This window comes from Ambystoma mexicanum, chromosome 10 (genome assembly GCF_040938575.1).
Source record: "Ambystoma mexicanum isolate Mex_15411 chromosome 10, UKY_AmexF1_1, whole genome shotgun sequence".
Taxonomy (NCBI): domain Eukaryota; kingdom Metazoa; phylum Chordata; class Amphibia; order Caudata; family Ambystomatidae; genus Ambystoma; species Ambystoma mexicanum.
The window spans coordinates 801,022,244-801,047,057 of record NC_090932.1 but is presented as its reverse complement, the minus strand read 5'-3'; positions in this window follow the sequence as shown (position 1 = coordinate 801,047,057).

Sequence of the window (24,814 nt, the reverse complement as noted above, 5' to 3'; positions counted from 1 at the left end):
CATCATCATTTGTTCTCCTTTCAAATTTTTGGCAAAAACTAGTTATGTATCACAACTTCATAATTCTACTAGCAACTGCCAGACTAAACATATTTTCTGATTCCGCTAATCATGGAGAATTAGATAAGCCAACCACCGAATCCGTACGATGTAGCACGGCCATGTGGCATATTTCTGCCCTTTCCATAATAAGCACAATAGTTATGAATATGTAAGTTATTAAGCCTATCCCTAATTTCATTTTCCACCTGCTCACCAACTCTCACATTTGGAACATGTTCAGATCATCCAGACTCCTAGTCTAACTGCCCATTACAGTTCCTAGAGTCACAGGTAGATGCATTTTATATCCCCAAAACCACCTAGAAATTACATAAAAGATTGCACAAAAAGGAAATCAATCCACATTATAGTTGCTGAGAAAAAGGCCTAAATGATAATAGTGCTTTTAGCTTAATTGTGAATCTTCCTGTGGGACGAATGGCAATTTCTGATTCCGGCCATTTGTTTTCACTGAGTCAGCCTGTACCTTCATCAGTCTCCTTTGTGCTGGAAGCTTGTTCTTTGAAGTGGGTGCCCCCATTTTCACACATATTAGTTGTGCTCCAGCCAAGGGTGACTTTCCTTGAAGTCCCTGCTTTCAGAGCCAGCAGGTCTGGAGAACACTGCATTTTCGATGCCTTAAGCATCACAGTTTTATTGCCGATGGTCATGGGAAATGTGACATGCAGGCTGGAAGGGGCAGTTTTGCTTTGTGAAGTTTTGCCCACTGCCAGAAACAGGGTTTGCCTTGGGCTGACCTTTTTCATGAAGACAAAGTAGCTCTTCAAATGTCAGTGGAGTTTTGTAGGTGAAACATAATATACATTGCTTTTGTCAACCCAAACATCATGTTTTGTTTTACTGGCATTGTTCTGTGAGCAGTGATATTTTTTTACACTTTTGCTTTTGAAAGCCTTTGTATTTGTACACAAATAAATCCTGTTTTCCATTTGACAGGGGTCTTTGATTCCTCCTTATTTTGTAAATTAAAATGATGCTTGTCCATTGGTAATGACATGTAGGCCTTTTTCCACATGGTTCTTTAACTTTACTTGAAAAACAAAAACCGAATGCCAGGCCGTTTTTGTTTCAGTGTTTAAAATCTTGCTATTCATGTGAAAGGGACTTCTGTTTGGGGCCTTTAATTGCACCCCACAGAGCGCTCGTAAGCTTAGCTGCTGTGAGCATATGGTTGGATAAAACAGAGTGAGGGTCCCCAATGGTGAAAACATTTTGGTCATTTGTATCACCTAACAGAACCACCAAGGGATCTAGGGGAAACAAATACCCACATTTGCTGGATTAGAGTGACAACAGCAGTCCAATAAGGCTTAATAACAGGACAATGCCATCATATGTGAGCCATGGTTCCTACCTCTACGTACCCCCCTACAACAGTAAGAGGAAACAAGGGGATACATAGTATGTAAATGGTCAGATGTAAGATACCAACGATAGAGAATTTTGTAAGAGTTCTCCAATATTCTGGTACGCTGTAGAAGCCCTCCTCCACATAATTTCCCATGATGTAATTGGAATTGTGCGACCCAAGTCCCTCTCCCAGCTCCTCAAATACATCTCCATCTCCTCCCTGTGTCCAAAAGTTTGTATATGTTAGAGACCCTGTGATAGGTGAGCTTAAACAACTCCAGCTTCTGGAAAGGCATCTGGAAAGGCATCAGATCCCTACTCCCTTACCTTTTGGTTTCAGTATCTAAGTTGTGCATAATTAAATCTCTCAGATTCTAGCTATGCAAAGGTCATCTTGCATTGCTCGAAGGTGAGAGGGGTCTCCCCATCGTATAGTTGACCTAGATCGCACAGACCATCCTCTCTCCATCTAATAAAGTCTTTGCTAGTCAGCCCAAAGGTGAAAGTTGGATTGTGGAAAACCAGCATTAGTGGTGAAGGGTGAGTGGTAAGTCGATACCTACGATTCACTCTATCCAATAGGTCAGGGTAACCAGATTGGAGTGCAAGAGGGTGTGCCTTTGAGGCCAGCAAGACGATGGTAGCCAAGGTGGGGAAGCTAAAAGAACTCCCAAACATGCCTGCTCAAATTCCATCCAGCACTTATTAAGATGAGCATCTGAGAAATCAAATGTTGTAGACACCTGAGCTGCAAATAGACATTGGGCCTCATTACGACCCTGGCGCTAAGGGGTCTGCGCCAGCGTTAGCTGCGCGGACCCCTTACCGCCAACTACGAGTTCCTGGAGCGCCATGGTCATTTTTCCGCCCGCTTTTTGCGGGCGGAAAAATCCATGGCGCTCTGGGACCTTGGTGTTAATTACGCCACCGTATTTTACGGTGGCGTAATTAACTCCTTCCCCACTCCCATTGAGCCCTATGGGGCCGAAATGGGAATGGGGAAGGGTAAATGGGTCAATGGGGACTTACCGCCCCGCCGACCTCGGAATGGGGCGGTAAGTCCACCATCCGCCATGGCGTAAAGGGACTTTGCGCCATGGCCGGAAAGTCCGTCGCTGGCGGAAAAAATCCGCCAGGGTCGTAATGAGGGCCATTGTTGTATATTAGGCATTGCCACACCTCCCTGCCATTTCAGGCAGACCAAGATCTTCCTAGTTATTCAGCAGGGTTTCCCTTGCCAAATGAAATCCCAGAGTTTAGATTGCAACGTTTTAAGAGTGTGAGATGGAAGCAACAATGGGAGGTCCATGAAGGCGAATAGCAGCCGCAGCAGTACATTCATCTTAATGGCAGTGCATCTGCCAAACCAGGATATCTCAGTGCATTTCCACCGCTCAAGGTCTCGGTAAGGATTAGAGTCGGGTAGTTATGGCGAAACAAAGTGTCATGGGAGCGGGTAAGGTAGATCCCTAAATATTTTATCTTATCCTTCTCCCTCCTGAATGGACGAGTTTGTTGCAGACATTGGAGGTCCGCCCGTGGCATAGAGATGTTGAGGGCTGCCAATTTAGTGTAATTAATAGCATTCTCCGAAATCCTGCAATACAAGTGCAGCAACATAGAAACAACTGGAAGGGTGGTGTGAGAAATCTGAGAGCGTTCTCACATTTAGACTGCTTAAGACCCCGCTCAGGTAACAAAGAGAAGGGCAAGACTGACATTCCCCGGGAGTGAGTCTGAGAAGGGGTACTACGGGATGGAGAGTCCTTGAAGAAACGGGGTGGGATGGCTGATGGTGAGACATGGCATTCCCCATTTCCTAGTTCCGATCTATCCTATCTTCCTTCTGCTGTCATAGGATATTACCATACAGGTCCTACACTACCCCAGGACTTTCCCTCTAACACTAACCCTGAGAAGGGGAAAAGAAATCTAACAGTAATACCATATTTATCTCATGAGGACACCCCTAGAACTGATATCCCCCTTTCTTTGACAATACCCTATTTAACCCCTCCTCAGTCTTCAGAGGATATATTAAGACATGCAATCTTCATCCCCCCAAATATCACTCCAGTACTGTGGCAAAGAAAGGGAGTCAGGAAGAATGCATATTTCCTATGTGAAACACCACTATGGTACTGGGACGAAGAAGATGTGAACACCAGCATACCCTCATACTCAATGGGCATGTCCCGATAACAATGCCGGGCAAGGTCAGGCAAGGAAAATCAAGCAGCCTCACCTGCAGCCTGTTAACCACTCAGGAGAATATAAAAGGGCATACTCTTTCAGAGAGCAGAGTGAGTTGGGAGGAGAGCTGAGGAGCCGTGGTTGCCCCGAACAAGATGGGAGATATCAGAACGCCAACACGCTGTGGGTCTGGATAAAGAAATACTCTGGACCATCATGACTAAAGTAGTGTATCTCCAGCACGTTAAAAGGGTGCATTGAGGGGAGCCAGGAGGCGTGCTGATTCCCCTTGAAGTTTGCTGTGGTGAATGCTCTTTCTCCTGGGTCAGGACAGGAGCCCAGGAGTGTCTGATAGGCAGGCGGTGAGGCCCTGACTTCAGACGGTAAAGACACAACTACTAAACCTAGAAAAAACACAACTGGTGAGTCGATCGCAGCGGAGGCCTGGTGTCTGCTTGCAAAGTGAATGAGATAAAACGTAGCAGCCCTGACGAGTAAGATGGGAGACGTGTCAGGTGAAACTGACAAACAGTGAAGAGAAAAATGCAGTGAAACATAGTCAAAGAGAGAGTATGAGCAAAATAGAGATCTTCAAGAAGGGGAGTAAGAAATGACAAAAAAGTGAAAGCAAAGTCCCCAAGCCTATGAAAAGATACTAATCAAGGAAAAGAGTGTATGAAAAGCATTGGGGTGGCCACCAGGCAGGAGATGATCCCGGTTGGCCGCAGAGACCAAAGAAAGAGTGTATGAACAACATTGGCGTGGCCACCAGGCGGGAGATTGATCCAGGTTGGCCGCAGGGATGCCCCTACCAGGAAAAGAAGGTATCCTTAAAGTTGAAGGCACCTAGTTGCGCAACCTGTTGTGGGCAGATTGTATGGTCTGACAACTGTGCCACAGCCAGGAGGTCCCGTTGAAAGGTAAAGCGAGCTTGGTTGAAAAGGGGAAGAGAACCCCAAAACCAAACAAGATAAATGGACCTGTTTTGTAAAACTGAACTTTTGTGTTCTATGAGTTAAACATTTGTGGTAAAGAAGCCACTGTGAAATTAGAAGCAAGTCTGAGCCTGGGAGAGGAAAGCCTGAAAGACCCATTATGGAAAAGGTAAAGCAGAAGGCTTTAGGGTTCAAGGAAAGGGAACCCAGAGAAGCCTAACGAACTTACAAGGAGAAAAGGTACTGTGCACTTTTTGCCCAGTGTACATCAAGAAACCCTCAGAACTTTATGATCCTGAGTGCCTTAAACTTGGGGAAGGGAGATACAGAAGAGCTACTTTGTCACATTAACTGCTTTGTTTTGAACATTATTGAGTTGGCCAAACCTCATACACTTGATTTCTTATAGAAGTGAGGACAAGCATAGGTTTTGACACAGACAGTATAATTCTTTGGACTGAAAGACTTACACTTTCCCTTAATTTTGCATTCCGATAGGGGACATTCCCACCTTAGAATTATGGCAAGTTAGGTGTTCTACCATCCTGGCCCTTGAGAATAAATGTTTTCAAACTGTTTTTCACTTGCCCATGTCTTCCCTTGATACAATGCCTGTCTCACATATGGTGTAATTATTGGGATACAACACAACCTAAACAGTTGAGGGGATCCTAAAATATGAAAGGGTAAGTGTTAGAGCCTAAGGACCCTCAGTAGCTACCACAGGGTCTATTGCGTTGGACATTTTCAGTAGTAGGGATGAAGTGATTACTCCAGGAGAAAGAAAATTAATACCCACAGATTTAGTGTTGATTCCACCACCAGACACTTACACTAGAATAGCACCTAGGATAGGATTAGCCTGTCAATTTGGAATCGACAGTCTGGCCGGAGTTATAGATCCAAACTTCCAATGGGATGTAAAAATACTAGTAATAAATCATGGAAAAAAACTGTTTCTAATTTTTCAAGGACATAAGATCGTTCAAGGTGTGCAGGAAAGGACTATTATCCCTCGGATCCAGGAGGAAAGGGTCCATGAGGGAACTCAAAGGTTTTGGAAAACCATGAGGGTCCCTGACGATTCTGTTGGTTCAAGATCTCACAGAGATGGAAAGGGACCAGAAGATAGAAAAATGGAGGAGGAGCAAAACAGTTTTCCTTAAGGGTTGAATAATCAAAAGTGCGAATCAGAAAGAAATGTTAACTCTATCCCTACGAAGAATTAATCTTTAGGACTAGATTTTAGCGTGTTAGGTCCTTATGCTATTTTTCCCATTAGGAAAAATGTAGAGGGAACTGATTTTGATCTTTGGAGGATAATTCTTCTTGCACTTTTCCCATAGATCATCGGATGCAGGGGAAAGAATGAATTGAAGTAGTGGGAAAGGAATCTCCAGTATTGTAGAAATGTCATCAAAGGGAGACCCATCTGAAAGGGTAAATAAGGAACCGGGAGAAATATTTTTATGTACATGGGAGAAGACTCCATATCAAATCCCTGCTATTTTGGATGGGAAAATTCTGTGGGCTCAATTAGATAGTGGGAGTAAGAGATGTGCCTTATGAGAAGAGTTGCTTCCCCAGAAATGGAGCAAGAAAAATAGAGGGGACGTAGGCTGTATACATGGTCATGTGAAAACCTACCCATAGGTTGAAATCCCTAGCTTCATTCTGGGTAAAGAATTTCAGCTGGCAGCGGCTGTAGTCCCCAATTTAACAATTCTGCTGGAATTGGGAACAGAAGTACCCCAATTCGATCAGTGGATTACACAGATCACACAAATAAATTCTAGAACTACAAAAGCAGATATTCCCACTTTGGAAAACCTACTATCCCACAGGTATAGCAAGAAAATAGTTGAACAAGAAACGCTCATGGCTCAAACAGGGAAAGCAGCTTAAAGGGCATGTGGGACGCCTTGGACTGTATTTCAGTGTCCTCCATCGCGGAAACCCAGAAAAGTCCAGAGCCACGTGACCCTAACCTGTTTGAAAGGGAGTTTAGATATACTGCAGGATATTCCTCTTTAGAACAAGGAGGAAATGCAAATACCAGATTGCAACATCTCTTAAAAAACAGTCCAATCAATGACCTGGAGGGCCCTGTTTTAACATTCAAATAGAAATTATGGCAGGAAAATCAACCAGACCCAAAAAAAAACATAAGCAGATATTTTGTACACCGACTCAAAGAAAGTAACAACTCCCCAAAAAATCAAAGAGGGACAAATTCTTTCCATTTTATACCATCCATGCGATCCTTGTATAAAGGTTGGTCTTCTTACCAGGGTTTGTCCCTATTTCACCCAGGAAAGACTCATATTAAAACCAATACTCAAACCCTTCTCTGGGTAGCGCTATTCATAGGGGAAGGGTATGTGAGAAATCTGAGGGCGTTCTCACATTTAAACCGCTTAAGACCCCCCTCAGGTAACACAGAGGAGGGCAAGACTGCCAGATTCTGACCCCGGGAATGAGTCTGCGAAGGGGTACTATGGGTATGGAGGGTCTTTGAAGAATGGGGGTGGGATGCCTGAGGGTGAGACATGGCATCCCCCCTTTCGTAGTTCCAAACTATCCTATCTCCTCTCTGCTGTCATAGGATATTGTCATACAGGTCCAACATTACCCCAGGACTTTCCCACAAACACTAACCTTGAGAAGGGGAAAAGAAACCTAACAGTAATACCATCTTTCTGTCATAAGGACACCAGTAGAACTGAGACAAGATATTCCCCTTTCTCTGACAGTACCCTATCTCACCTCTCCTCAGTCTTCAAAGGATATATTAAGACATGCAATCTTGATCCCCACCCAAATGTCACTCCAGTACTGTGATGAAGAAGAAGGCGTCAGGAAGAATGCAGACTTCCTATATGAAACACCACTATGATACTGGGATAAAGAAGATACGAACACCAGCATACCCTCATATTCAATGGACATGTCCCGATAACAAAACCAGGCAAGGCCAGGCAAGGGAAATCAAGCAGTCTCGCCTGCAGCCTGTTAACCACTCAGGAGAATATAAAAAGGGCATACTATTTCATAGAGGAGAGCGAGTTGGCAGGACAGCTGATGAGCCATGGTTGCTCCGGATCAGGTGGGAGACATCAGAACGCCAAGACCCTTAGGGTCTGGATAAAGAAATACTCTGAATCGACATGGCTAAAGTACTGTATCTCCAGCAGGTTAAAAGAGTCCATGGTGGGGAGCTGGGAGGTGTGCTGATTCCCCTTGAAGTTTGCCGTGGTGATTGCTCATTCTCCTGGGCCAGGACAGGAGCCCAGGAGTGTCTGAGGAGCACGTGATGAGACCCTGACCTCAGACGTTAAAGAAACTAATAATACACCTGGAAAAAGTACAACCAGTGAGTCAATCGCAGCAGAAGCCCGATGTGTGCTTGCAAAGTGAATACAACGTAGCAGCCCTGACGCGTAAAACGAGAGACACATCGGGTGAAACTGACGAACAGTGAAGATAACAGTGCAGTGAAACATAGTCGCAGAGTGGTCGTTTGTACAATTACAAGTTGTCGAAAGATTCAGTATGGAGGAAAGAAGCTCCTGCCAGCAGGGGACCTGTATGAATGTCAGAAGTGTGAGCACAATTGAGATGTTCAAGAAGGGGAGCTACGAATGAAAAATTAAGTGGGAGCAAAGTCCCCCAAGCCTATCGAAAAGGACTAATCAAGAAAAAGAGTGTATGAAAAACATTGGCGGGGACACAAGGCGGGAGAGTGATCCAGGTTAGCAACAGAGACCCCCCCTACCAGGAAAAGAAGGTATCCTTAAGGTTGAAGACAGCTGGTTGCGCAACCTGTAGTGGGTGGACCGCATGGTCTAATAACTGCATCATGACCAGGGGGCCCCGTTGAAAGGTAAAAGGAACTTGGTTGAAAAGGGGGAAGGGAGCACTGAAACCAAACAAGTTACATGGACCTGACTTGTTGAAATGAACTTTTGTGTTCTATGAGTTTAACATTTGTGTTAAAGAAGCCACTGAGAAATTAGAAGGGGTCTGAGTCTGGGTGATGGAAGCCTGAAAGACCCATTACAGGAAAATGAACCAGAAGGCTTTAGGGTTCAAGGAAAAGAAACCTGGAGAAGCCTAACGAACTTACAAAGCGAAAAGGTACTGTGAACTTTTTGCCCAGTGAACATTGAGAAGCCCTCTGAATTTTATGATCCCAAGTGCCTTATACTTGGGAAAGGGAGATACAGAATAGCTCCATTGTCACTTTAACTTTGTTTTGAACACTATTGAGTGGCCAAACCCCATACATCCTGTTTTCTTATAGAAGTAAGGACAAGCATAGGTTTTAACACAGACAGTATATTTCTTTGGACTGACAGACTAAGACTTTCCCTTCATTTTGCTTTCCGAGAGGGAACATTCCCACCTTAGAGTTAGGGCAAGTTAGGCGTTCTACCATCCTGACCATTGAGAATAAAGGTTTTCAATCTGTGTTTCACCTGTCTGCGTCATCTCTTGATACAATGCCTGTCTCACGTATGGTGTCAGGATTGGGATGCAGCTCAACTGAAACAGTTTAGGGGACCCTAAATTAGGAAAGGGTAAGTGTCAGTAGCTACCACAAAGTCTATGTATGTGTGGATCCACTGGTGTTAATCGCTGTGATCAAGGGGCTACCTCTTACTTCTGTGGCCAGGCGTTCAAGGGCCAAGGTGAATAGGAGAGGGGATAGGGGGCATCCCTGGCATGTGCCCCTGTGAATGGGTATCTAACTGCATAAAATGTGTAGGGATGTCAGCATCAAAAATGAATAGTGTTTAAAGTAAAGTTCAGAGCTTCTTCTAGCTCTTGGCTCGCAATCAGCTTCCCCTTCCCCAAGTTCAAAACAGTTCACAATCCACAGTGGTACCCTTCCCCAAAAGTTAAAATCTTCCAGCTTTTCAAAACAGCACAATTCCTTGGGACACTTCCCAGCTCTTCTGATTTTGTTCTTTTCCACTAGTTCACAGAGACAGTTCTGTTTCTTCATTTCAAAACACACAATAGCCTGTAGTAGCACAAACACAAGCTTCTTAATGGGTGCGTTCCGTGGCTTTTCCATATAGGGGTGCACTTGGTCTAGGCGCAGTTTTTGGACCACACAGTCCACCCATTACAGGTCACACAACCAGTCCCCCTTCCTTGCTGCTTTTTCATCAACACAATGCCAGTCTTTCAACTTGGCAGTGCTCATTGATTTATCCACCTGTGTCACACTCTCCTGATACTGTCCAGTGGCTTGGTTGCTCAAAATGCACCTGTTATGTTTTCTCCTGGCTCTTGCTAATGGGTTTTCCTCATAACATACCATTCTTGGCATTCTCTTGGCTTTTTCCAATGCTTGCTTCTTTTATTACACAGTTCTTTGCATCTGGTAGATTCACAATCTTTCTTTGACTCTGATCAGTATTCACAAGTGCCCACAACTTGCTTTCATTCTGTTCGTTATTCCAAAATACTTATAATGGCTTTCATCTCATTCTGTATTCAAGAGTGCTCTACTTTCATTTTGTTTGGTATTCAAAAAGTACTTTGCTTTCAGTTTGTTCGGCATTCATAGTAATGCTTGGTTTGTTTTAAATCATTGTTCGTTATCTGTATTACATTTTCGCCTGCCAACCCGGTGTTCCCCCTTTCCGGTGTACTCACCGGTCAGAGCTCATGGCTTGCTGCAAGATCTTTGACCGCCATTGGGTTCTCTTTTTCCCGTGCGGTGCCTTGCTTCTTCTTCCAGTGGATCTCTGTGGCTCTGTGCCCCCAGCAATGCACTTCCTGCAGCCTTGGAGTTCCATGACTGCTTCGCTCGGTCACGCCGGCTTCCCTTCTGTGGTTTCTCATCGGCCTCCCGCATCCTTCAGTTCCCGTTTCCGCTGCAGAAACTCTGCATCCTTTTTCGGGTCTCCAGCGCTCCACTTTCCACACTGCTGATCCTGAGTGGTCTTCCTGCACCCAGCAGTTTGGGACACTACTTCCAAAGCCGACTCCATTTCCATCAGGATGGAGACAGGGGGGAAAGAAGTGGGGACGCCCTCAGGTTCCTCACAGGTGTTAAGTACCTGTACATTAAGGGAAACGATTTTAACTGGCAATGAAATGTATAGAAGGAGAATATTCATGACAACCAGCACAAATTACAATATGAATCCACACAGCCCCAATGTAATATGAAAATAGACAGACAGTCCACAACATATTTTGAGAGAAAGACGCATGAAAACGGGGGCACCAATCTGGAGAATTAAACCCTTGGCTCCCAATTTCAGAATCAGACAGCTCTCCATTGAAAATAATATGTTACCCCACTACAGCACATGCACATCTCCTCCTCTTCCAATAGAGCAGAGCATGCAACTTTATAACATATGAAACAGAAAACCATGACAAATGCATGAAAAAAGCCATCAAGGTAGATGCGGCCCCAAAAAGGGATCTAGGGAACATTGGTGACCTTAAGCAATAAAAAGGATATAACCTGTATAAACCGGGGGGGGGGGGGGGGTGCATCTCCTGGAGCAAGGGGGAAAAGACATGGCGGCAGAAACAAATCAAGTTGATGGAGGGGTGGCACTGTGTGTAGAGTATCACAGTAATGGGCATCGCCAGAGCCCCCAGGCCCATGAACGTCATCAAACAAAGCCATGGTAAAGGGTCCCAGCAGCATCCAGGCAACACCAACAATGAAGGGGCAATGAAGCGTTCAAGGTGGGATCTCATCCTGTCGTCTTTCAAGGGATCTATGTTCCTTTCGTCCTCCATCTGTCCAGACCCGTTAGTATGCATGTCCATCAGGGGTGGTCACCCACTCTCCTGGAGCAGCCCGAGCTGCCATGTGAGGGGAAGGTGGTTCCAACCAAAATGAAAGTGTCCTCTAAACAAGAGACCTGACATGGAGCATTGGTTCCAAGTGTTAATAACAAATTAAAAAATAACGGAAAATGTTATAACGAATTTAAAACAACAAAAAATTGCTGATTCTTTTTTTTCCAATCTGGGGTGTTTCCCCCAATACCCCTGTTTCCCTATCTTTATAACCCCACCCCAACACCCTCCCCACCCGTTTTAATCCCTTACCCTACCCCCACATATACTTTTAACATAACATTCGACATTTTTTCATTATTTATGTTTTGTTATAAAATACATTCGTTATTGTAAATGTGTTATTAACACTATATACCGGAGCATCTTGATAGTCAAATAGGAGCTTAAAGGGAAAACCCCATCTGTATGCAATGGCATGATCACGCAGCCAAGTGGTAACGGGGCCGCATTGCTTGCCGCTTCTGTAGAGCTCGGTCTTGGAAGATGCAGATTTTTGCACCACACAAGGTGTAGTCCTGGAACCCTCTTGCCTTCTTCATGATGTCCTTCTTCATGCGGAAAAAATGAACTCTAGTGAGGACATCTGGTAGAAACCCTTTGCTTTTTTGGTATGGGGAGAACACCCGATTTGTTTGGTCAAGGATCATGCCCGCACTATCCAGAAGGCCTAGAATTTCCCGGGAGAGGTCCTGTACATAAGGCGTATGCTGAGAATCATGAATGGATTGAAGGATCCCCCGCAGCCATACGTTGTTTTGACTCAATCTGTTCCCCCCATCTTCGATCCTCGTTAGCATGAGCGCTTGCTGTTCTTCCAAGGAAACCAGGCATTGCTCCATATCCGATTGATCATTAGATAGCTCAATAACGTAGCTCTCCACATCCGTCAGCCTGCCCTCCATTATTTCAACACTCTTTCTGATTTCAGACATGTCCTGAGTGAAGTCTGCTTTACATGCTTAAATGTCCTGCTTGAGCTCTGTCAGCATCTCAGTTTTCCAATTTTGTAGAAGAATAATGTCCACCTTAGCAACTGGTGTTAGTGTACCCTCCTCGTCCAACATGTCCTGGGACACCCCGGAGGTTACTGCCTGGGCCTGCTTATGATGGCGAGGTAGGGTCAAAACTTCCTTGGTGTCAGATGATTTAGACTTCCTCGACTTGCCTGAGGGGTGGGGAGGTACCACTAACCCCGCAAGCAGTATCACTAGTTAACTGCTGATGCCCCCGAAAAACAGTCACCATGGCACGTGTTACCAGCACCCAGGTAGGCTGACTCCGCACTGAGTAACTGCTAGGGACGCTTGACCACCAAGTAAAAAAAAAAAAAACTTTAAAAAAACATCCCAGCAAAAAATGATAAAAGGGCTAGGCCGGGGGGAGTTCAGGGCCTGCCAAAAGCACTAAGTGTCCTGATTACATTAGGTAGGAGGTGTCACCAGCAGTTTGTAGAGAGCGATGAGTAATCGTTTGATGTGGCAGTGACAGCCACCAGCATCTGCAATGGGCTCCAGTGAAGATCTGGTGTATAAGATCACGCAGCAGCTGCAGGGCAGAACATCACAGGCAGCATAGATGGTATCCCAGCCACTGAAGCCGGACTGTAGAGGTGAAAATGGCTGTACTGGGTCCCACAAGTGGGCGGAGCCGAGCACAGCACTCACCAAAGACTCGGCCGTGAGGTCACCCCTCCTCCACGCTGTCGCTCATGTAGTGCTCAAGTCAGCACCCTAGTAGTGCTCCGTCCAAGCCCCCACTAGCTCCACTCGCGGTATGGACACTGCGCATCAGAGCCTCCCCGCAGCTTCGGTCTTCCTGGGGCAGGCAGGTTGTGGCAAGCTCAGCTGCAGTGCGCCTCGGGTGGCGCCATCTTAGGTTCCTGCAGGCCGTGTCTTTCAGCTGTGGGTGTATCTCGCCAACTGGGACATCTCCAAGCCCCAAAATTCCTCGAAACAGGCACAATGTAGTCCCCCACCTGGCGGCACCACCTCTGCTGCTCTAGCTGGAGTAAAGAGAGTAAACAGCTACTGTTTCCTTCCCCATTCACAGAGGCCTAGTTAGAGAGCGACTACATGGTTCTCCAGCTTGGCCACACCCCTGCTCATTCTCATAGTTAACCACCGGCAACGAAAACATGCAAAGAAAATAAGGGTCATAATGTACATGTTAAATAAGTAACATACATGTATTCACAGAAATACAATTTTCACTGCCTCTACAAATTCAAACCTCTGTGGTCTAGGAGGCGCAGGCCTGGAATTGACACACGCGGACATGGGCCCTTTCTCCTGGGTACAGTGCATCATTGTGCCTCCATTGAGACTGCTGGAGGTGGGCTAGGAGGGAGGAGCCCACGCGGATTAGCTACAGTAAGAAGCACCACAGAAGTCAGAGACGTGAGCTGTTCTACAGAGAGGCGATGCATCTGCCAGAATACTGATCGACTGGCCTAACTGAAGCTGTGAGAACCACAGAAAGGGAGATGGTGGACCTGTGTGATGAGGGCTGCAGAGAAAGGGGTGTTATTGCAGGAAGACCTGTGGGGGTTAGAATCTGTTGAAGGATGTTACCTTGCATGAGTACGTTTGGGGCAAAAGGAGGTCGAAGCACTGGAACCAATAAAGGGTGATAGACCAGATCAATCAGGCACATGAAGGTAACAGCACCAAAGGGACAGAAAACAAGGCAAATGCCCAGGAGGAAGGGGGCAGTTTAGAATCTCTGGACCACGCGGGGCTGACTTTTAGGAACATGGTGGGCTGTACTGGGCACAGTGATGGAGCTGAGAGAGATGGTTTGCACTATCGGGGCCACACTGAATGTTATAGAAAAATGGAATGCAGGCTCACTGATCAGCTGACCTTTCATCATGGCGGCTGTCTTGGCACAACACCTGAAAGGTCTACTGTGGGACTGACTCCATTATCCGGGGAGGTAGGGAACAGAGAGTGAGGGTCCATGTGATTGCTGACCATCGGTTCGCAGGAAGCTGCCTCGGAATGAACCAATATGAAGGGAGAAAGAGAACAGTTGTTACTTAGGAGACTTAGAGTTTCATCAATGGGGATGGTGGTGGACTTAAGCTCTGGAAGTAAGCCTAACAGACAGGATGGATGCCAATAGATGCATGGAACTTAATGATTAGAAGCTACTGGACAGCAGGCAGCATAGGACTATATTCACAATCACTACAGATAGGGAGGAGGGAGGCACTGTTTGGGATAGGTTTGGGATAGGTTTGGGATAGGTTAGAGGCTACTCAGCCTTGCCCTGTCATAGAGGATACCAGTGCATGAGGGAATTGAATTATGTGATATCTCGGAAAACCAAAGTCAGTAGCACCCTCTGTGCCCTTAGCCAGACCAGACTGTAGAATGCAAAGATGACAAGGAATAGCCAAATTAGTCTGGAAACATGATGCCGAGAGTCAGTGGTATTAAAGCAGCAGTGAGAGTTGTGCCATGGAATGTGGATGGACCTAATAATCCAATCAAAAGGAAGAAAATATTGAATTGCCTAAAAAGGCTTGGGAGTGACACCACCTTGATACAAGTTTGATGCAAGTTGATTTAAGTTTATTTGTCAAGCACAGAATGTGGTTGAACGTACCGGACAGAGGATACTACAACTGCTGCAGAAGTTAATACAACTGTGAACAAGAATGTGCTTAAGGCAGAAAGAGGGGTAAAGGGGTTATCTGAACAAGACAGTTTTTAATTCTTTCCAGAATATGATGAGGGATTCCGAATTCCTAAATGATCCAAGTAAAATAGCTGATAGAAGAGGAGTCAGTGGAAGCGCACAGAGGGTGGGTGGTATCTGATTCTTATTTACGCACCGCTTAAAATCCACAGTGGTGGCTATTTACAGAAGGAAAAACCTGCCAGTGAATGTGCTTTCACACAAAGAGGAGTGGATAGTACAAATGCAGTAAAGAATTCAGGACATTATGGTGCTGGTGAGGAGTATATATGCATCAACCTCTTGTTCAATCAGTCTGATGCAGGCCCTTTAAGAAAATCTACAGAATGCTATTCTGCACTGGTGTGATTTCAACGAGATGATGGGCTCAATGCTGGACCACAATAAAAGGGTGGACAGGATTGGCATGGAAACACAAATATCATATGTCCCTCAAGAGGTTAACGGAGGAGTTTGCATTATTATATATTTGGAGGCTGGTGCACCACACAACAAGAGAATACAGTTCCATTCGGGGGTGCAGGACATGCAGGACATGCATTCGCAGACAGGCTTTATCTTAACATACGGATTGGACCAACCAGTATTGTCTGAAAAGAGCGGTAGGCAACTTCCACAATCGTATAACACCCCAATCATGACCTCAACTGCTCCTGACCACATGCAAGAAGTCAACCTCTTGGAAACTAATTGTATCCTTGATGGAGAATGAGGAATTAAGGAGCGTGTTGTGAGGGAAGCAGAGCATTTCAGTGTAAACAGAAATGGGGAAACAGAGGATGCAAACCTTTAAATGTTGCATGGAGGGCCAGCTGATTGATCTATCCAGGAAACAGAAGAGTGCTAAGTGCCAGAAAATCAAGAGACTGCAAGTGGAATTAAAATAATTGGAAACTGCATATGCGTGCTACGCTGACAAGGTCAGAAGGAGGGAGCTTATGAAGAAGGAGTACAACCTAAACAGGATTATGTCTGATAGAGTGGACTATGCATTATTCAGGACCCGGAGCATATACTTTCATGTGGGTAGAAGTGCAGCTGCCTGCCAGTACATCAACTAGAAGTATCAGTGACCAGATTTTCAAAATGATGAACTGGGACAGGACACCAAAACAAAAGTAGGACTACATTTTACCTTGGCTGACAGGACTAATTGCACTTTAGTAGTTGGGTAGTGGGGAAAATGAGGGGGCGAGGCATTCGACCTAGACAAAAACTGCAATCATAAGGATTGTACTCTGCAGGAAACGTTAAATACAGCTTTTTAGGCTTAAAAGAAATGCACACGGTATATTCTACCAGCAACATTATAGGAAATACTCAAAGAAGCTTTTATGATAGTCCAGGCTTGTTGGTAAAGCTTTTCACACAGTTTTTTTGGAGCGATCAGTTAATGCCCTGGCTGATAACTGGAAGGTTGGTGGTTTCAGCCCACCAAGGGTTGGCCCTAAAGTTTCACAGTGAAATCACCAGTTAGAACATTTATTTAGTACTCGCAAAAAGTACCTGTTCTCTGAACAGGTTCTGTGGACAGACATGACAACACTCTCATCAATTGTTAAAAATCATTTATCCTGTAGGCCGCTGTTCCAATTCGCATATCACTTGATGTGATTTGCACTCTGAAGTAAACTGCACTGAGAAAGGGCGTGTGTGGCTGTCTGACATACCCCGGAAGCAGAGGATGGGGGGAGCAGGAGTTGGTGTGCTGCTGCATACTGGGACCTACTGTGCTCTCTCCCCACTAGTTTCCTCACCCTGGTGTGGTGGAGTTCGTTGCGATGCATTGCAGTGCAAATGTCCCGGAAACCATGCATTCTAGGGTTGATGACCGGGGCTTCTACGACCACATTGATGTACTGTGAGTGCGTATGTCTATTAAAACTCTGAATGTTCAGTGTGTGGATTTATGTGCAGTGTGAGGGTGCAGTCTATTTGTATTACGATTTTTGGCAAATGCAAACCTAAGCCTGAAAGGACATTGTAATCAAGACAAGAAAATACAACTTCCAACAGGTATTTTAACAAGTGTGCAGAGAGTAGATTGTTTGTGCGGACTTAACTTGGGGCTTTAATAAGGATTGTTGTTGATAATTATGCTTTCGGTCTTCTCAGACCAATTAAAAATGTTACTGGGTTATAGGTTTGTTTGTTTGTTTGTTTGTTTATTTAATTATTTATATACAGGGAGGAACAATGCTCTATTGATCACAACATGCTTTAGAATAGATAAGAAATCAGATTTGACGGCAAGCAGTGAGCTTCTTACAATGCAGTGAGTTTGAGTGACATTGTGAGTAGGTTGTGGAGGGGAGAAGATCTAGTAGCGCAACGCTTTTCCAATAAACGTTAATTCACTTGTGTTCAGAATCATCCAAAAAGATATTTGTTGCTTCTTGTTTTCCATTTTTATTATATTTTGAACAAAGAACAGTGATCAATTTTGCATTCCGTACTTGATTAGTATCCAATTGTATGACTTTCTGGGCTTTCTTGATTGGTGTTCCAGCTCAAAGTCCTCTGATGCAGGGGGGAATATGGCATCAATAATCAAGTCTGTGATTACTTAGTTGGTATGCCTTTGTAGCTTATTCAGGAGGGAGTATAGTTTTCATAGGTTTTCATATCTCTTTGGGATTCCAAATTCATTGTTAATCTTGGGAATCCTCTTCTTTAGTACTGGGTGTTAATTCCATTATAGACAACAGATAGATCTTGGAAAATGAAGATAGAAAAAGAAACAATCACCACTAAACTGTGGGTTGGGAAATAATGTTTTTTAATCCATGTCAATGGGCCAAAGGGGAGTGGCCCAGTCACAAGGTGGGGGAGATAATTACAAACCGGGGATCTGCAACAGAGAAAGCCTTCTGCAGAGTCTATGTTTTAAAGAATGTAGGAACAGACAGAACTAGCCGACTGTAACTGCAACATATGCAAGATTCACAAAATAGCTGCCACCTGGTGTAGACATAGGGGGGATGTAGACCAAAAATCCTACTTTAGCTAAGATCCAGGACATCATAAAAGAGCAGATAAGGCAGGAGAAATATGATTACATGTCAACGCCTCTGTAATCACTCAGTTCAGTAAAAGGCAGACCTGAGGGGCTGTAAGGCTTCATCCGAGATGCCCACCAGCAGTGCATTTCCCTCGTCAATATGGGACAAGATGAACGACTGAGCTGAAATAAATCCCTATGCGAGAAATGGTTTGCCTTCTGTAGAAGATGCAATTAGAAATGAGCCAGCTGAGCATTTGTAGATCATGCACTTGAAAGTAGGTCTAAGTAACGAGCAGATGCAGCGAGGGAAGATGTTATATCCCGGTTCTGAAAGCTAGGACTATGCCAATGGGCACAATTCTCCAGTGCCAACCCCACACAAATCCAGTCTTAACTGAAGTTTGGCTTTTGCTGTACAAGACTCAGTCATACAAATTAATCTTCCACGTTGGGGGGAATCCTCCACAGACCACACACATAGATATAATTGCTGTCATCAGGGAATTGATGGGCAGAGACCCATTAGTCAGTAATCAGAAACCTCAGTTACTCCACATGCTGATTAATCAGTGTGGATGAACAATAGACCTGTGAGGCACCAGTGCCTTGCAGTAAACTGTGAAGACTTGGAAAGGCCAGACTTGACAGTTTGAAATCTTTGAGATATAAAAGATCAGAAACTAATCCAGGACAAACCTCCCAATACCAATCTGTGATGATAAGATTGAGAAGAGAAACTCATGGTTCAGTGTCAAAACTGCCTAGATATCCAGCAACACCAGCAATCGTGAGTCCCCACTGTCAACCTCTCCAAGAGTATTGCTCACCACCCGGAGAGTCACAGTTTCCATGCAATGGCCAGAGAAAAAGCCTTTTGGTAGGAACGGTAGGAATGGAGAAGCAGAAGGCTGTTCACGTCAAAGTGAGACTGTATTTAAGTGACCACAGATTTTTCTAATAGTTTCTTCAGAAAGGATAAACTAGTAGTGGGGAGGAAGTTATATAACTCTGCAGCGTCAAGACAAGCTTCTTCAAAAGGGGTGTAATACATACATGTTTCAATGGGAAGGTGTGTGTATGCTGTTTGTAGTGTGAACATGTATGTTGATAATCTTCTGAATAGTAATTTTATAATATGTGGGCCCAGTTATACCTGCAGTGTGTTGGTGTATAACAATAGGTGAGTGTATGCACAATGTGTGAGCATATGCACAATGTGAGGCTGTGTTGGAATTATATGTGGGTATGCGGAATGTGAGTGTATAGATGATTGACTGAGTTTCTAACCTGACTAATTTCCCTTTGCACTATTTGGAAATTAAAATTATTGTTTTCTTTTGACCTCAGATACACTAGAATGGATATGTAAGCTTTGTAGGGGTGTGAAAACCATGGAGTTGTTTTAAAGTTAATCACATTTTTGGCATACTGACAACTAAAAAACGAGATTCTTAGTTAAATGGTCCTAACTTGCAACTTAAATTGGTAGTCACAAATAAATCAGGTGTGGTTTACTACTGATTAAGACATTCTAATAACCTGAAACCAATACTGATTATGATGTCTTTGCATGCGTAGGCAGATCTGCTAAGAGTAAAGAAGACAGAAAAATCCTTAAAATAAGCTGTCTACACAATTCAGAAGTTTTGTGCAGACTTTGTGTGCTTTTTGATTGTAATATGTTTGTCCTTTTTTGATAACAAATTTTGTTTTTGCTTAACATTTGTGTATTTGTATTTTGATAACACAGCGTCTTTGTTTTGTTTGGAACAAACTCCTTTTATGCTTTATACACTTTTATGTCTTGCAAATAAATTAAAAAAATAAATTCAAATTTATGTACAAAAATTGATGTTTACATTCAGGCTCACAATGGGATAATTTTGAAGTGATATCTCTTTTGTGGATACCTACACCAGAATAAGAAGGATTAGATTCTAAAATCATATCATAGCAGCTTTTGGAATTACTCGTATTTGATCACAAAAGTTTGTAAGACAACTTTGAACATTTCAGAGAACACGTTCCTTTACTCTTTTGTTTAACTCTACCTATTTGCCATTTACACACAAAGAGCATACATATTCCTGTAACTATGCAAGGTTATGCAATTGTGTATAACCTTAAATCAATTGTATGTTTGTTATATTTTTATTTGGTCTTTTTGGAATTTCAAATGAGTGCTATTGTGAATAGTACAAACATCTACTAACACAAATTACTGATTTTCTTGGAGAAAGTCTCCTTGAAGCTTTGTTAGTCAGCCCCTTCTATATTTCCACCTGTTGAGACAAGTTAACAAGTTATATTAGAATAATCCCTATATTTGTATTTAAAAAAATACATCTCTAGGCCAAGACTCAACCCTCTTTTAAGAACTCATTGCTTCCTTGACAAAGGTAAACGTGGAGACTGGTACTCAAACGCTGAGAGACAAAGTTATCCAAGAAACAGTAAGGTAGTCCTGCAAACAAGAGCAGGTAGACTGTCATTACAGACAAGCAACAACGACAGTGAACGGAAAAGGGCATGTAATAGAACCAGTGCTTTAAGTGGGATTCAACAATGATGCTGGGGTCGCTGGTGGGCAGAGCCAAAAGGAAAGCCAGGTGGCGTAGGCAAGGGCTACCTGCCCCAAACCAACAATACTTCATGAGGCCCTGAACTTGGGCCACCCAACATGTTCTCTGGTGGCCTTGTTTGGATAATGTAAATAACAATAAATTTCTTTCTGAATCGGGATATAAGCAATTCAGTCAGAGAGTAAATCACCTTCGTTACCGTAATTTTGTAAATAAATGACTCGGGCTTGGTGTGCTTAATAGCCCTTCTTAAGCATTTCAACTCCCCTGCTGTCGGACTCTCTTGTAATAGTCTGTAGCTATTAACCCCCTGAAAGGAAGGGCTAACAGTATACACATCCCATAGAGAGACACCATTCTTCGCAAACTTTCAATGTACTTTTACTGACCAAAAACAGACCTCAAGGTGTTAACGCATCCCTCATGTTTTCAGCTGGCCCTGTTTGTTTGGGATGCATGCAGGTTTCTCATCCCCTCATGGCCCACACAGGTGACTGATTTACTAGCATGCGTGGGAAAGGTTTATCCCCCTGATGACTGCAAGCTTCCTCTGTTTTACCAAAATGTGGTGCTTTGTGTCTGTGCACCTTCACTACATACAAATGACAACAACTTGTAGTGGTTTCTCTGTGTCACTGATTAGGTGTTATACAGGGGCCAAGTGGTGTACCTTGCACTTGCCACTTGAGAAGCCATTACTTTACTTACAGTTTTCATCTCTTCATGGGATGTGATGATACATACATTTTTTTACTGATGCAGGAGGTATTTTTTGTGGGATGGGCACTGTAAAACAAATACTTGTGGGGAAGCCATCTTCTTTCTAAAATAGGACAGCCTGCAGCTGACTCCTCAATGATAACTCTCCCGAAAGGTGTATTTATTAGTCATAGTTCGCCATCATTTTACTAGTAGGGTATCCCTATAAATGAGACGGGGAGAAAGGCCAGTGTGCATCATGTGCTCAGAAGAGTTGCAGGCTCGATTCACTGTCATAGATGTGTCATATCTAAAAATGTGGGCTCGTTCTTATGTTCCCAAAAAATGCTCTTCGATTTTATGCAAAACACCAAATAGTTTACTCTCTCCCAAGAAAAGTGGAGATGACAAATAGCACCTGTGTAAACTACTTGCAGCAGGAGCAGCAGGATTGGACTTTTGTGTCTAGGCATGAACAAGGAAAGAACGCTAATGAGACAGTGGCATGTACTGGTCCCGCAGGAACAGAACAGCTACTGCCTCCTAAAGCAGGAAGCAGCACACTTTTAAAAATATGGCACAATAGACAATAGACAAAAGACGCAGCAACAGAAAGGGTTAGCGCTTGCCTGCTGGAAAATCCAGCTGCTAAACTCTGGACAAAGGAATTACATAAACATCAATGAGGACAAGATCAATAACGCAAACCTTCATGTAAATATCCCGGGAAATAACAGGAAGTCTAGGTTAGCAAGATTCAAGACAGAAAGCGAGGAACATAGGCAATAGCAAGAGCACTTCAGGCTAAGCACAAGGTTACTGAGGGTGGAACTCTGGGAGGGAATTAGACTGGAATCAAGGAATTTTGGAAGTGAACTACAGACTGGAAACACGAAAACTACAGACCTTGAAATGACGTTATTATGAATATGTTGAGGTTGTTGGATGCTTCTGTCCCCCCCAACTGAAACCTTCACCATACATCAGAAGCACTTTTTGTTTCATATATAAGTAAACTTTGTTTAATAATCTTCCCCCAAATGTAAACCTTTGAGTGCCCCCCTCCCAAAGGACCCACAATCCCCGACCTAAAAATAGAGTTTTATGATGGGCTCCAAAGAGCTTGCGAAGAGGCACAGGACTTATGCCCCAAAATTACAAAAGCATGTATATGTATTCCGTAATGCCAAAACAAGTACATGTGTCTAGTGAAAGTGAGAGGTCCCCAAATTACACTTAACACTCCCAGCGAGAGTCAAATAGGACACACCCCCGAAGGGAATGAGACCAAGACCACGTGCATGTGATAACAAAAATCTTTTATCTAAAATAGGGTAAGCAAAATCTACTTTGCAAACTCCGAGAGCGCTCTGCTGAAAACATGTTACTGTACAGTTTTAAGACAAACCTTCATCAGGGGAGGCCTATGGGGCACATGGAAAGTGGGGATTGGTGGGGATTGGTTGCTAAGGGTTGGCACTTATGGCCTCTATAGGGTCAGTGCTTGGCGATTGGCGGAGGCTCATGCGATGCTGTGATGATGCTTCTTGGGTCAATCGGTCAGCTGGGCCCATTGGGCTGGCATGCTGTTCCGGACAATTTTCAGAATGATACATGGCGAATTATCTAACAATTGCTAACATTTGCCCTTGTGGCCACACATACTCATTCATCTGACAACTACGAATCATTATGTCCTGCAAATCTACAAAGCCATTAATCTAACATCAGAAGAGAATAGAATGCATAGTTCAGGGTTTTTATTCCAGGTTAGAGGTTAAGGGTTCCTTGACGGGTCTGGTGTTAGATCTATTAGTGATCAGGTCGGCAAGAAGTTATTGCACTCTAAGACATATTTGTTCAAAGGCCATAGGTTAGAATTAAAGGTTCACTTGGAATGTTCATCTGGTACTTCAAATGGGGACACAGGAATGGGGTGTGCATCACAGATAAACGTCAGGTCACAAGCAATATATATCATAGTGGTAGCAGGTTGTACTACGAGGTAAGGGTCAGTTTATCCAAACACCATTGTATAACCCTTTTGGTTCATCTTGGCATGGTGGGCTGAGGGGAGGGGAGTTGGGCTTGTTTAAGATGCAACCCTATGTTTGCACGAAGAGACAGGATTCTTTACATAACTTCTTCACTCGTAGGCCTTGACACACATTCATCACAGTGGAATCATACCGTCCATGGCATGTGAATGAGGTAGCTTGAGCTTACACATGCAGTTTAATATTGGCTTGTACATTCTACTACTATAATCTATTTCTATCACACATATAATATATTACATGGCCACGCTAGTGGCCATGTAGTTATGGTTAAGTTGCTGTTTCCACAGTAAGAGCACTTTTTGGGCGGCTTATACCTTCCCTCTCCCTGGACGAATCCTCACCAAACTTTGCAAAAAAAGTATTTGGGTCACTCTGAATTTTTTTGCAAAGTTAGGTGAGGATTCGTCCAGGGGGGGCAAAGTTATAGGGGGGGTCCCAAAACTTTTTTTTTCCCCATAGACATAATGGGAAAAAACTTTGCTCACGCCTACAGCCCAAACCGCTGGACGGATTTACAAAAAATTAGCGGCAGGAGCGGCGGCTTGGTCCCGAAAGCGTGCTTTGCTTTATTTAGTGTAAATCCGTCCAGTAGTTTTTAAAAAAATGACAAAAATGTAAGTGAAAAAAATTAGTGATATCTGTGTTCGCTTCGCGGACACACTTCACTGTTCGCTCCGCGGACAGGACGGTGATTGGGCAAGCAGCTTGCGTGATGTCCGCGGACATCTGACGTGCTCTCTCCTTGGATGCGTGAAAGCGTGCAGTGCGTCTGGCTTCAGAGACGCCCGCCATCTTTGTTCCTCGCATGAGAGGCTTTGTATCCCGCTTGCACAGTAAGTCCCCCACCCCCGCTCATGCCTGTGTCTGTCTCCTGTTCCTCCCACCCCCCGCTCATGTCCGTGTGTCTTTCTCCCTCCCGCCCACCGCCGGCTCATGTCCGTGTGTCTTTCTCCCTCCCGCCCACCCCCCGCTCATGTCCGTATGTCTCTCACCACCTGCCGCCCACCCCCCGCTCATGTCTGTGTGTCTCTCCCCACCCCCGCTCCGCTCATGTCCGTGTGTCTCTCCCCAACCGCCGCCGACCCCAGCTCATGCCCCGTGTGTCTCTCCCCCTCCCGCCCACCACAGCTCATGTCCGTGTGTCTCTCCCCACCAAGCGCCCACCCCCCACTCATGTCCCGTGTGTCTCTCTTCCTCCCCCCACCCCCCCTCATGCCCCGTGTGTCTCTCCCCCTCCCGCCCACCCCCCGCTCATGCCCCATGTGTCTCTCTCTCCTTCCCCCCACCCCCCACTCATGCCCCGTGTGTCTCTCTCCCTCCCCCCCACCCATGCCCCGTGTGTCTCTCTTCCTACCCCCCACCCATGCCCCGTGTGTCTCTCCCCCT